Raw genomic sequence first — 14,528 nt, forward strand, 5'->3', positions numbered from 1 at the left:
ATCCCCCATCAGTCTTCTCTTCTGTAGACTAAATAAGCCCAGTTCCCTCAGACTCTCCTCATAAGTCATGTGCCCCAGCTCCCTACTATTTTTGTTGCCCTCTTCTGAACTCTCTCCAACTTCTCCACATCCTTTCTATAGTGGGGGCCCCAAAACTAGACACAGTACTCCAGATGTGGCCTCACCATTGCAGAATAGAGGGGAATTATTACTTCCCTCGATCTGCTGGCAATGTTTCTACTAATGCAGCCCAGTATGTCATTGGCCTTCTTGCAGCAAGGGCACACTGTTGACTTATATCCAGCTTATTGTGCGCTGTAATCCTCAGGTCCTTTTCTGCAGAGCTGCTGCTTAGCCAGTTGGTCCCAAGCCTGTAGTGGTGCATGGATCTCTTCCTTCCTAAGTGCAGGACTTCATACTTGTCCTTGTTGAACCTCAAGATTTATTTTGGCTCAATCCTCCAATTTGTCTGGGTCACTCTGAATCCTAGCCCTACCCTAACTTTCATCATGGTTGTGTTGGGCAATAGATGGGATAAAGCTCAAGGCACTTCCTGGGTCATTTGGGGTTCAGATTCTGAGGGACCTGGACTTGGCCTCAAGTTCCATCTCCATTCCTCACCCCAGCCCCAAAGTCTGAGGCACATTCCAATGAGAAGGCTGAAAGCAGTTAGTAGTCTTCAGCTTTGGCCAGGAGCCCTGACATGGGTCTTGGGAGACCAAGGTCCTGTCCACTGACCTGTAACATGACTCTGAGTAAATCGCTGTCACTGTTCCCTCTTTTTCTGCTCTTTGGTCTTTGGGCTGGGATTGTCTCCTACTACATCTAAAAGTGAAGAACAAGAAATGGGAAAGAGAGGTTTAGTGTTCTGGTCCTTGTACCCATATAGGCCTTGCTTTGCAGAACCACAAGCCTAATTTAACTTCTGTATGTCGCTATGCCTCCTCAATGGGTGTGGGAGGTCTTGGTGGCAGAGACCGAGTCTACATAGCATTCAACATGCTCTAGGTTCTCAACCTGGTGCTGCAGTCTCAAGCCAGGGGGGAGTAAGAACTATGTCTGGTGCCTCTGAATGTAGCAGGACCTTGACCTTATCCTCTCATTCCCGGCAGTTTCCCAAATCCTGAGAGGTGGGGAATGGCCTCTCTCGCCCCCATCCCACCTTGTCCCATCCTGCTGGATGTGGAGCTCCTGAAAGGAAGAGCTAAGCATCCTGATTTACAGCAATTTGGCCCCAGCTGATGGACAGCCTTCACCAAACACACTGAGCAGTGATGGCAAGGCCTTGAGAAAGGTTCAGGCTGCACTGCATCCCACCTTCCCCTCCAGCACTTCTCTGAGAAGGATCTCCAGTCCTGGTTTACAAAATGCTAGTGGCCCAGCACAGCACAGCTCACCCCTCAGCAAAATATTCTTCTGTTCATTCTTCTCCCAGCCTGAATGGATGGCTTCAGCAGATGGCCTCTGAAGAGAAAACTGCAAGAGACCCCTTCTGTCCACAAGGGGATTTCTGTTTTCTAACTAAGCCCACAGATCTCTGGAATATCCCCTGGGATATCTGCTCTTCCCTCTCATCAGTTCATAATCCATGCTATGCCTCAAGGTAGCATTTATCACCAGAAGTATGACTTTCTTTCAGGTTCTGACCTTTCCAACATCAATGGCCTCTCCTAACATTTTCTAAAGCGCGTTGATGGCTTTGAATAATTCAAGCTCAATTTTAATTATGCCTGTTTAATCTCCCTATCTGTGTCCAATATGCCTGGCTGCCAGCCAGGGAGGGGACAGGAGAACTTGCTTTGCCAAATTTAGAGCACTTTGGAAAAACACCAAGGAAACTATTTCAGTTCCTTGGGGCTTCACGGGGCAAAAGGCAATTTGGGATCTCACCCTTGGAACCTTTATAATGTTTGCAAAGTACAAGCTACCCTTGAGTCAGAAATTCTATATAATTATAGATAATAAAGTAACACCTACAGGCCTCAAAGGAGAACAGAGCCCCATTGAGCAAAGCACAGTATGGGCACACTGACAGAGGCAGTCCTTGCCCAGAGGAGCTCATCTTAATAAGTGGGATGGGAAAAAGAGACACAAAGAGGGCATAGTGACGGTCCTATGGTCTCACTCAGGAGCAGAGCTGGGAACACACATCTCCTGGCTCCTCTCCAGTGTTCTACCTATTGCATCTGGACATCATGTCCCACAGAACAACCCTGTGTTAGATTAAGCATCAAGACTGTTCCATGAACCCCCAATTGCTTTGCAAAACTTGTCACTGCTTTTTAAAAATTCGGGGAGGGGGGTGGTCCATGATTCTTCTGAGGGTTCCTGCTCCTCCCTCCCCCCAACCTACTCAGGGGCACAGTTTCTCTGTAGCCTGATCTGTGCACAGAGCAGAAGTAAAGCATTAGTATTCTGATCTCAGTGTTTTACTCTCTTGTTGCACTGGTGGAAATGACAGCTGGTATATATGCAGGGTAGCTCTATTCATGGGCCAGCTCTCCAGAGGGTGAAAATGGGCATTGCTTCATTGAAGTCAGTGCTGGCTTTCATGAACTGAGGATATGACCCAAGAGCTGTCAAGAAATGGGGAATGCAGCCTAATGACTCTCTCCATAAATTGCCCATCAAGAACCAATGGCAAAACAACCACAATCTTCTGTAGAGCCTGTTGTATGCTCTGTTTTGTGAGAACAGTTTCTGCAGGGCCATGACAGAATGTCCCAGACATTACCCCAGTGTGCCCCAGACAACCCAAGAGCTGCAGGAGAATGGATAGTAAAAGTGCCATGGTTTCATTGTGCGACACCGAACACATCGCAGCCCATCAGCAAAGCTGGCTGTCCTCACACTGTGCCCTTAGAGAGTGGTTCCCAGCCCACAGTATGCGGAAACCCTGGTTCAGAGCTGGTCCTGCACTGGGCTGCCAGAGAAAGGCCAATAATGATTGTGAAAGCCAAACCGGGGAACAGGTTTGTTTAATAGGCGCGATCAAAGGGAACTCAACCTGTGATGGATCCAAGCAGCGTGATGTCAGCACCCCTTCCAGGCAAAGATGACACCACCAGAGCTGGATTACCCACTTGTAAATTACACCCTCCCTGGGTTACAAGCACTGAAACAAGAGCTGCCAGCCACTTTCTAATTCTTCGAAGAAATCATTAACAATGGTTAATGATTTAGGCCTGAACAAGGAGATCAACTTTCAGCTTAAGAAGCTCCTGTAATTGCCCTAATTGAGCATAGGTTTGGACTCACTTCCTTGTTCTTATTGCACCGGGGAGCCTTTCATCGTGACACCTGGCACCAGGCACTGCTGTAAAAATGAAACCCAGGTGTCACTGGGGAAGCACACTCACACCCACGGGTGGTCCAGCCATGCTTTCTGCCTGGAGCGACTGGTTCTTGGAACAGTGGGATAAACAGAGCAGCACAGGTCCACTCCACCCAGCAGAGTTGTGCAAGTCAGAGACTCCATCTTGTGATTGAACGAGGGGTGTTGACCCTACTGAGGACACTGGTGGACAGAAACTGAACTCATTAGAGCAACTGTTAGAGCTGGTGAAAGAACAAACCCATTGGCACCACCTATTCCCACTACACAGCCTACTGTTGAACTCACACACCACATCAGCCCCATTACGTCCCATACCCAGACCCACAGCATCACTTACTCCCAAAACAGTGAGTCCCACTGATATGCTCATGCTTTATCAACTGCATTGCACACTGAGCCCTTCAATGCATGCTGCATGCATGGCATCAGCTCCAGTACCAACAGTCACTCACAGATGCATACTTGTGAATATGCACACAGTAGAGGCATTCTTATATTTCAAAACCCCTAAGCCAAAGATCCCAGGATCCCCAGCTTCCATTTCCAGCTGAGCTGTTCTCCAGTAGCTGCAAGTTACCTGAAGCAATGGGACTGGGCCTGCAGGTTCAAAGTCTAAGGCAGGGTGGGGCTGGGATAGTTGACAACATCCATAACACCTATAACTAGCCTAGTGTTACCATCTCACAGATCTTTGGGCAAAAGTGATGCACTAGGGCACTAGGTTCTTGCCACACAGATACACATCCTTTTCCCCTTCCTTGCTCACACACATACACATGGTGTACACACTCAGTCAGTCAGCATGTGTGTAATCGCCATGCAGTAGCATCCTCAGTGGCCATGTACAGTTCCTGTAATCCACCACTGAACTTAGTCAGTGGGCAGTCATTGACAATATGCAACATTGTGTGTGTTTTGCCACAGCTACAGTCTGGGTTGTTGTGAAGACCAAAATGGTGGAGGCTGGCCATGCAGACCTTGCCCTATCTGGAACCTATACAGCAAGGCTCACTGACAGCGTGACAGGTTGAAGCCAGGTGGGCAGACTGTAGGATCTGTTATAAGGAACTTGTTCAGTGGTGATGTTGACCTCCATTCCTCACAGCAGAAGGTCTCTGCAATGCAGTCCTGATGCAGAAGTTTGGACCATGGTGGGTGTCACGATGTTAGACGTGTAGCAGGTGGATTTAAGAGATCATCATACAGTGGCAGGCTTGTTTTGGACTGGATATTCTCCAGTAGCTTGCTAGTTGCAACTTCCCATTGGATATGAAGGGGAACAATGTTGCTCAGGACTGGGAGTCATGGTAGAGAGGTCAATCGAATCGTTCCTGAGATGATCCACATTGTTGAATGTAGCTGCACATGAATGAGTTTGGTGTATGATGACTGATTCCAGCCTCGTGCGCAGTACTCTACTGCAGAGTATGAGATGGCAAGAGCTGACATCCTTAAGTTTGAGGCTCTTGCACCCCATGCTAACCCAACCAGTTTGTTAAGGAGGTTGTTACTTGTTGTAACTTTCATTGCTGTCTTTTTCAAGTGTTCATGATAGCCCAGCGTCCAGTCTAGCATCACACCCAGGTAGACAGGTTGTACTTCGTGCCTCAGCCTCTGGCCATTCAGGTAGATGTTCAGCTCCCAGGCAACACTGGCATTGCATAAATGGCAGGTCATTGGTGTAGAAGTTGTACAAGGCCAGAGAAAGCATAGATCCCTGAGGCAGTCCATGGTCTGTCTTCTCCAGATGTATACACTCACATGCACACACACACACACACACGTCATGCATAGGCCATGCACACTTAGGTAAGCATTCTGTACCCTCACACTGCACAATCCTGCCAGTCCCCAATCATCCAAAAAACTCACACTCACAAATGCATCGACCAAGCTCAGTGAAGTCACCAGTTACTTGCACCAGGCTCTGACCCAACACTAAGTTAGGGTGAGTTTTTGCTGTTGCTACTAAAGTCACTGGAGTCCCCTGTGGTGCAATGGTAGAATCCTTATTTGCCACACAGGAGACCTGGGTTCAATTCCAGGACATGTATACAAATATAGCCATGGAGGCACCAAATATCTGGACTCAGTCTGGCCTTTGGATTCTGACTCAGTGGCAGGGATGGAGGGTCTGGGTGGCCTCCACTGCTCCAAAAACCTCCTGCCTAGGCATGGACACTAAAGGCATGGGTGACTTTACACACATACACCATGATCTGGAAGGATCAACAGTTGCCAAACTTACATCACCCTTCATGAAAGTGACAAATCTGGGCATAGAATCATAGGAAATTAGAGTTGGAAGGGACCTTAGGAGGTCATCTAGTCCAACCTCCATCTGAGCTGCAATGTGGAACTTACAAACATTACAGATAACAGTTTGATATTTCATGGACGCTGTCACTTGTGTGCTGTTTGGCAGGCTTGTTTCATGCACTATAATGCCCACAGTGGCAATGGATCTGTGATATCTTTATTTTCAGAGTCTTACCCCTTTAAAGCACTGAGGTCTATGCTGTTGAGGTTAAAGAAACCCCAGAAAAACTGTCTGCAGGGGGACAGATGGCCTGCTACGGTAGGACACACATGCACTGGACTCTACCTCCTTACTGTAGAATTTTGTTTTTTCTCTGTTGCTGTTGTCTTCAGCCTAAGGTAAAAGTGGCTGCTGTTTGGGTGTAAGTAAAATGGGCTATACTTACAAAACATGAGTGCCTAACAAGATCTAAGTGCTGAAAACTTAAATCAGACAAGTGTGGCCTGAGAAGTCAGAGGCATGTGTTTAACAGTGAGGGATACAGCTCCTCCAGGGATGGGATAAACTTTCAGCTGTGAGAAGCCTTTAAAGCAGTGGGCTCTAATCTAACCCCAAAAAGCTGGATTCACTGCAGGAGTCACTAGTTGAGTTATACATGACAGGGTTGGACACAGCGGCACAACAGGGCAGTTTTGTGCTTCGGACAGCAGCACAGTGACTAGGATAGCAGTGGCAGCAGCTGTTATTTTTGCTTACCCTCTAAGTTGGCACCCAGAGCTAGTGTCCCAGTCTGTCCACCCCCCCCACCCTTAGTTATACTACTGATTGGACAAGATCATCTTAATAGAACTTTTGTGTCTCAAGATCTCTAAAAGTAAGGAAACCAACTGGACTTCCTGTAAAATGTTGCCTATTTCTAGAAACAATGTAATGGTAGCTATCACTGGGCACATCTACATGCTAAAAGTGCAATAGACTAATTCTACTGCATATTAGCTTGTCATAGCGAAAGTCATGTTAATGTGCTAATGTGCAGTAGAATTATTCTACTGTGCATTAGCATCACTTAAAAGACATGAGCCGGCACTTCTGCACTGATTATCATGCATTTAGTACCTGTTATTCCAGGTAGTATACTTAATTCACCGTAATTACGGCACATCAGTGCACATGTGGACATGCCTACTGTACTTTGCAAAGCAGATCAGTATCAGTTACTGTATTTTGGGGGTGGAGTCTGAGGCAGAGAGGGAAAATGCTTCACCCCAGTGCCAGGCGAATGGCAGAGCAAGGAATGGATCCTAGGTGTCCTTAGTCTCAGTCTAATGCTCTGCTCACTAGACTGTGCTGCCTGTCCTTCTAAAAGAAATACAAGTAAATTCCACTGGTGACTTTACCCTCTTCCTGAATTAGAACCTGATATTGTATCCATCCAGGTGGAGTTCAAAGCCTCTGCGGAGTATCATGGACTTTGGTAGGACCCCAGGAAGATGCAAAGTTCCATCCAAATGGCCTTAAGATATACCCTGAATTCTGGTATCGTTGTCTCAGAAAGAGCTGTAGAGTCCACTGCCTGGCACTGAGGGCACCTGCAGCTGCAGAGCTACTAACATAGGGCAGGACCTGACAGCTACTCATCATTATCCTAGCATAGTCCCAAAGACAAATAAGAGAAACAACCTGCCCCAGGCCGCCCATCATCCAGCAGCAGGGGGTCTTTGGAGTCTCAATCCAGCATCCTATCCACTAAACTAAACTCCTTCCCTTAGAACTAGTGGGCCAGCTAGTTTGTCTGGCTGTGCTGGCTTCATCCTCCCTAAATTATCCCTGATGGATAGGTGCCACGTGTCAGCCTTTGGTCTCTGCAGTGATCGCTTCTAACTCCCTGAATCATACAAGCCCTACTGGGTCACAAAGATCCAATTCTCACAGCAGCTGAGCTGGCTGCCTTGTTAGGCTCAAGCCTCCATTCTATGTCACCACCAGTGCTGCCCCAGGGACTCTGATCTTAAGGAGCTTCTGGAGTATGTGAGGATCCTGAAATCCACATTGAGTTTTTATTCAAGCAGTCTTTTTTGATATCAGGAAGGATTTGCTTGGCTTGGGCCTGATTTTGTTCTGAGTCCTGTGTGTTTGTAATTAATTAAATGGAGTGACTCCAGGTTTACTGCTGGGTCTCTGAATGCAAGATCAGCCCTAGAGCCTATAACAGCTTTGGATATAATTGCCTGTGACAAAGAAGAGAAAACCTGCCACATTTCAGTGCATTACTAGGTACAGGTGGGCAAAAAGAGGTAGTATATGCTAGACAGAGCACTAGGTTGGAACTCAAGAGACCTGTGTTCTACTCCTGGCCCTGCCACTGACTTAATAAAGGGCCCTGGTCAAATCACTTCCCCTTCTGGAGCCTCACTTTCCTTATCTTCAGAATAGACCTAAACAATCTTTTCCTCCATTACAAAGTGTTTAGAGAGCTGTGCAAAACCAAAAAACCTGTATTTTTTCTCAGTTCAGTTGCTCAACAACCAAAAAGATCCAGAATAAAATTACATATCAGGGCAATCCAAAAAAGTTTCAGATGTCTCACTCAAACAGAACTATCCAAAAAATTCATGTGGGAGTAGACAAAGCTTTTATTTGTAATGCTTTAAAATATCATTTAGAAAAATGTGGCCTTGAAACCCTGTTTTGAAAGAAAAGAGTTAAAACATTCCCTCTTGAAAACATCAGCATGAAATCTTTTGACAACTCTGAATTTTCCTTTCCCCTCACTCCACCATTTTTTACTTAAACTGTTCAATGAATTTGATCCCAATTTGGAAATAGTTTCAGTCACCCAGAAATTACATTTTTCAGCAAAGAAGCTATTCATCTGAAGAATGTCACCTGGCTCTATGTATACTATATACTAACTATTGGCTGTTTCTTACTGACTCAAGGACCTCCTTGAAATCAGACCCTGCAGACTTCCCGAGAGGAATGTAGTTTAATTCTATTAATATACATAGGAAACTAAACCACCAACCAGTCTTGTCTAAGGACATTATGAAGAATCCTGAGTCCTCCCTATGAGTAACTCATGCTTAATTTCTACTGATATACACATTTCTATGACCAGGTAACAAAAAGCTTAGATGTGAAGGAGAAAGTCAATGTCATCTTCTTGGACTTCCAGAAGGCCTTCGACACAGTGTCCCACCCAATTCTGGTGGGCAAGCTGAGGGACTGCGGCATTCACAAATGGCTCCAGGGGCACACCCAGAGGGTGGTGGTGGACAGGTCAATGTCGACCTGGGAGGGTGTGGGCAGCCGAGTCCCCCAGGGCTCGGTCCTTGGGCCGGTGCTGTTCAACATCTTCATTAGCGACCTGGACGAGGGTGTGGAAAGCACCCTGTTCAAGTTCGCTGATGACATCAAGCTGTGGGGTAAAGTGAATACACCGGCAGGCAGGGACTGCATCCAGGCAGACATGGATAGGTTAGAGAAGTGAGCGGACCTGAACAGGATGCAGTTCAACAAGGACAAGTGCAGGGTGCTGCACCTGGGGAGAGGGAACCAGCATTATGGTTATAGGTTAGGGGCTGCCCCTCTCGGCAGCACAGAGGCAGAGAGGGATCTTGGAGTCAGGATTGACTCCAGAATGAATATGAGTCACCAATGCGATGAAGCAATAGGCAGAGCCAACTGCACCCTATCGTGGATCAACAGGGGCATCAATAACAGGTCCAGGCAGGTCTTGCTCCCCCTCCATGCGGCACTGGTCAGGCCGCAGCTGGAGTACTGTGTCCAGTTCTGAGCACTGCACTTCAAGAGGGATGTGGAGAACCTGGAGAGGGTCCAGAGAAGGGCCACTCATATGGTTGGGGGCCTCCATGGCCAGCCCTATGAGAAGAGGCTGAGGGACCCAATTCTCTTCAGTCTCCGCAAGAGGAGACTGAGGGGGGATCTTGTGGCTGCCTACAACCTTATCAGGGGCCAGCAGCAGGGACTCGGGGAAAGTCTGTTCACCAGGGCCCCCCTTGGAGTCACCAGGAATGAGGGCCACAGGCTGAGGGAGAATAGGTTTAGGTTAGATATTAGGAAGAACTACTTCACTGTAAGGGTGGCCGGAGCCTGGAATAGGCTCCCCAGAGAGGTGGTGCTCTCACCTTCCCTGGAAATCTTCAAGAGGAGACTGGATGGGCACCTGGCTGGGGTCTTATGACCCCTCCCACCCCCAGTGCTCATTCCTGCCCATGGCAGGGGGTCAGACTTGAAGATCTGTCTAGGTCCCTTCCAACTCATTGATTCTGTGATTCTAAGACTGTCCCTATATTATGTTCAGGGCAGTGTGACTCCCCCACTCCCCTGCAAAGGTGTACAGGACTGGGAATGTTTTTGTTCTTGGATCTGAGAAGGGCATGTGCCTAAAGCACTGGAGATGGGCACTCTGGACTCTCGGGTTCTATTTCTATAGTCACTTAACCCCACCCTGTGAATCCAGTGTTGTCAACATTGCTGTCAGAGGTGTGACTGCGGTACATACCTGGGCTTGCTTCAGTCTTACAAATCCAAGTACTTATAGCAGTGAAACTATGATGGTGCATGCTTCAGCCTCAGAGAGCATCCCCAGGACTCCAGACAGGCTTGCACAGCCCGCACTGAAGTCCATGTGAGCTGGATTCAAGCCAGCTCAGGGACGCCTACAACCTTCTTTGCCACTGTAAGGGAGGCACAGCCTCACTTTCCCTCATTCTAAGGAGCTGCCAGGCCCAGTAGGCAGTAATGGCCTTAGGGGAGGGCAAACTGGGTGACTGCCTGGGGCCCCACACTTTAGGGGCTCAAATTTTGTGTGGGTGAAGTTTTTGCAAGGAAGTGGCTCATTAAAATTAAGCCTCTAAGGGGCCCCAAATGACTGTCTTGCCCAGGGTCCTAACAACCCTAAGGCCACCATTACATCACGTGGGAATGAGCAGGTGTCTCAGAAGTGCTTTGAGGTGTGGTATCCATAATGAGTATTAGAGAAATGAAAATGCTTTAGCCAAAGAAGCAATGGCCCCTTATGCCTCTAGTTCTTTGTTTGCTCCACTGTGTTTATCTTCATTATATCATGAACTTCCTCATGGGTCCACGACAGTGTTAGAGAGATGGGTAGAGTCAAATGAACCGTCTAATGAGAAATGCATGAGTTTCTCCTCACCAATGGGACAGACATGCTTTTCTGTGCCATCACATAGCACCAGTTTCCATCTACCAAGCAGTCCCAGCTACCAGTTCAGCACCTTGTGGGCTGGTTCCAACCAGTTCAGCACCTTACAGGCCTGGCTCTGACCTACTATCCTGGTCTTGTGCTCAAGGAACAGCATGTGTAAAAGGGAAGAGCTCCAGTCACATTGGGATATTTTCTGCCATATGGCCCCCTTTATTTGCATTCTCAGTAGAGTAGTCTAGAACTGGGAAGCAAATCCCTTATTATCCTGGGTGACCAGGAATGGTACAAACAACTGGGGTGGGATGACATGGGTAGGGGGAAAGGACTTGTTCTTCAGATATGCATCTGTGTACTGTGGCCAGGCAGTACTACAGAAGGCAGGGCTCTTCACCCAGCACACACTTCACCAGAAATATTGGAGTCTATTTCCTTTTTTGGCCCTTCCCTTCTACAGAGATAGTCTAGTGGGTAAGCCCTTCTGGAGACTCCTCTGTCCCCCTTCTGATGGTCAAACACCTTGGTCCTACATTTATTTACACATGCAATCCAGATGCTTGGGCCCTTTTTGAAATGTTGTATTCTGTTCCCTAAATGACTGGGAAATGTCCAATGTAGAGCAGATTGGGAAACAGAATTGTCTGTTATCCTGCAAGAGCATAACAATATTGGATGCAGAACTGGAGATTCTGCCATTTCTCTAGAACACTGCTCATGCTGGAGCAGCTTCTCATGACCGTGAAGGTGGACTGGTCAGCAGTGGCCATGCAAACACTGCATCAGCTGTTGGTTGGGCAGGAGATTGGCTTCACTGTACAAAATATTGATACTCTGCTCTCCAAGTATGCAGAGAAAGCCCTTGATTTCCCCTACTCCTTGAAAAGAGATCAGATGATTATATTTCAGAGTTTCTATTACACAAGGGAAGGCAGGGGCAAAAGCTTGCTTTTATCAGATTTACTTTCAGGAGCACCCCACACCATGGATTTGCATGTGGCTGCGTCCTTTTCTCTTTAGCTTAGAAAAGTTCCTTTATGGGTCCTCTTTCTTTCATCAAGGCAACTTACTACTTCACTCAAGGCCTCCTGGCTTGTGCCACTTAATCACTGACCGTTCTGACATGTATGAAGTCTAAAACCAAAGAGCAATCTAATTCCCTAGCTCTCCTTCTTCTCCCTCCCCTCACATAGTACAGATAGAACCTGAAGTCATTATCTTAATGGGAATATTCCCCACCCCACCAAAACAAGATAAAAACCCAAGCCCAGTTTGGGTGCAGTTCTATGCAACTGACTTCTCCTTGCTTCGAAACCGAAGGGATGATGAGGTCGAACAGTTATAAACTCGTGCAAGACTGTTTCAGGCTGGACATAAGGAATAATTTCTTTACTGTCTGAGCCCCCAAGGTCTGGAATAGCCTGCCATCGGAGGTGATTCCAGCACCTACACTGAACACCTTCAGGAGAAAATTGGGAGTTTATCTTGCTGAGATCCTATGACCCCAGCTAACTTCCTGCCCCTGGGGCGGGGGCTGGACTTGATGATCTTCTGAGGTCCCTTCCAGCCCTAATGTCTATGAAATCTATGAAATCTATGTTCCAGTGCTTGACCACTCTCATACTCAGAAAATTCCTCCTAATCTCAACCTAAATTTCACCTACTGAATTTTGAGTCTATCGTTTCCTCTAGAAATATTGATTCCAATCAATTTTTTCATTTGGATTTCTCTCCCTGACAGGAAAATTGAAACGTTTCCTCGAAATCAACATTCTTCCCATGGAAGATACTGTTTCATTCCAGCTACTTTTTCCTATAGGATAATTTTTTGTACAAAAAAAATATCCCAGCCAGCAGGAATGAAGTGGCTTTTTTGGTGAGCAGACATCAAGATCAAATCCAGAACAGCTTTGAAGTAACAGTTTCCCAGGCCCAGGTTAGTTTTAATGCATTCTCTGAGCTTTTATTGGCCTTTTCTGGGCATGTTTGAAACTGTCCATGAAATCACGGAGGGGGGTCTCTGTTCTTCTGGGCAGATTATAATCTGTCATCACCAGATACAGGGTGAGGGAGGGGACTCCAGAAAAGGGGTAATTTTGAGTGGTGGGACCTATGTAAACATAGTTTGAACACTTTGTGTTTCTATAAAGTCCTTTGTAAACATGGATAGAGCTGCACAACAGTCCTGGGAAATGAGGGGGTGAAATGATTTCTAATTTCAGAAGTCACAAAGAGGTTTAGGGACTTGTTCAAGGTCACCTATCAGTGGCACAGCTGGGAGATGAACCCAGGAGTCTGGTCCCCGAGTTTTGATAAAGAATCTAAGAAGATCCAGGCATCCTGACTCCCATCCTACCTGCTTTAGCAGCTAGACAGCACATCCTCCCAACCCCAAGAGAAGAGCCGAGGCTTACCAGTCCCTCTACTCAGACTATGAGACCACAGTAAGAATTCCCGAGTCCTGGTTCCCCCTCTACCCACTTCCCTCCCCGAGGGATCCCACTTCCCTCCCAGAGCCAGACAAAGAACCCAGGACCTGGCCCTGAATCCTTCCCAAGATTCCAGCCCCTGCCATGTTACCTCTGTCAGACCAGGTTTAGTCTGTGGGGGGTGGGCAGAGTGGAGGGAAGCAGCGACAGGACCCATCGGAGGGCCGGGTCTGGGAGCCGAGCCCGGCTGCCAGGGAGTGAGTAAGTGCAAGAGCGAGCGAAGAGGAGAAGGTAATTAAAGAGGGAGGCACTAGCCACAGCAAGTTCCCACAAATGAAGGCCCCGGGGCCATAGACACTACACAACAAAGCACCGAGCAATTATTTGGCTCCAGTGGGAGGTGATGGTCCCATTTGGAGCCGGTTTCAGCTGGCCACCCTGGGGCTTTGCGGGGGTTTGGCACAAGGGGTTATGGATGCTCAGGAGCAGTGTGTGTGAGCATCCTGCTGACGGTGCCAGCCCTCTCCCCCTCCCCATGCTGCAGGTAAGGGGCAGAAAGGCCCACCTACCTGAGAACCTGCTTGGTTCTCAGACTGCTGCATTTTGAAGACAAGTTGCTGGCAGGGCAATGGGAGTCAAAATGGTCCAGAACCACACGGATGGACTGAGGATAACAACAACACCACCGGCGGGGAGGGGCAACTCAGGTCATTGCTCATCATGGGTGTCTTGTACTTGCCATAGCAACCTGCCCCAGACACCCCAATACCCACTACAGCAACCTGCTCTAGACACCGTGACAATAGCAAACCACCCTGGACACCCTGACACACACCCCAGCAACCCACCCTAGACAACATTTCAACCCACTATAGCAACTTGCCTTACACACCCCAATATTCTCCACAGCAATCTGCCCTGGGCACCCCGCCACCTGCCACAACAACCCATCTTGGACACCTTTACACCCACCACAGCAACCTGTCCTGAACCCCTTGACATGCACCACAACAACCTGCCCAGAACACCCCACAACCACTATTTACAAACCTCCCCAAACACCCCAACACCTGCCATAGCAACTCACTCTAAGTAACCCAAAAAACCACCATAACAACTTGATCTGGACACCCCCACAGCTGTCAAAGCAACCTTGTCAGAATACCCCAACACCTGCACCCTGCCCTGGGCCTCCTGACAACCAGCACAGCAACCCACCCTGACACTCTGACACCCACTGTAGCAAACCTTCCTGGACATCCCAATACCCATCATAGCAACCTACCCTTGACGCTTCAGTACCTCTGAATGGTTGAA

The 14,528-nt window shown here is 47.8% G+C and overlaps 1 protein-coding gene across 2 annotated transcripts in view; it reads right to left on the reverse strand.

Moving 5' to 3' along the window:
- SP6 (Sp6 transcription factor) overlaps positions 1–14,528 on the reverse strand; it is a 49,177-nt gene that overhangs the window by 23,238 nt on the left and 11,411 nt on the right. Inside the window, exon 1 of one of the 2 annotated variants that reach the window (XM_090044630.1) lies at positions 13,363–13,458. The exons of the other annotated variant lie outside the window; for it this stretch is intronic. The gene's annotated coding sequence lies outside the window, so the exon portion shown is untranslated. Of the gene's footprint in view, positions 1–13,362; positions 13,459–14,528 lie in introns of those variants that run through there. 2 annotated transcript variants of the gene reach the window in all.

The sequence above is a fragment of the Crocodylus siamensis genome, chromosome 4 (genome assembly GCF_052110815.1).
Source record: "Crocodylus siamensis isolate JL-2025a chromosome 4, ASM5211081v1, whole genome shotgun sequence".
Classification (NCBI taxonomy): domain Eukaryota; kingdom Metazoa; phylum Chordata; order Crocodylia; family Crocodylidae; genus Crocodylus; species Crocodylus siamensis.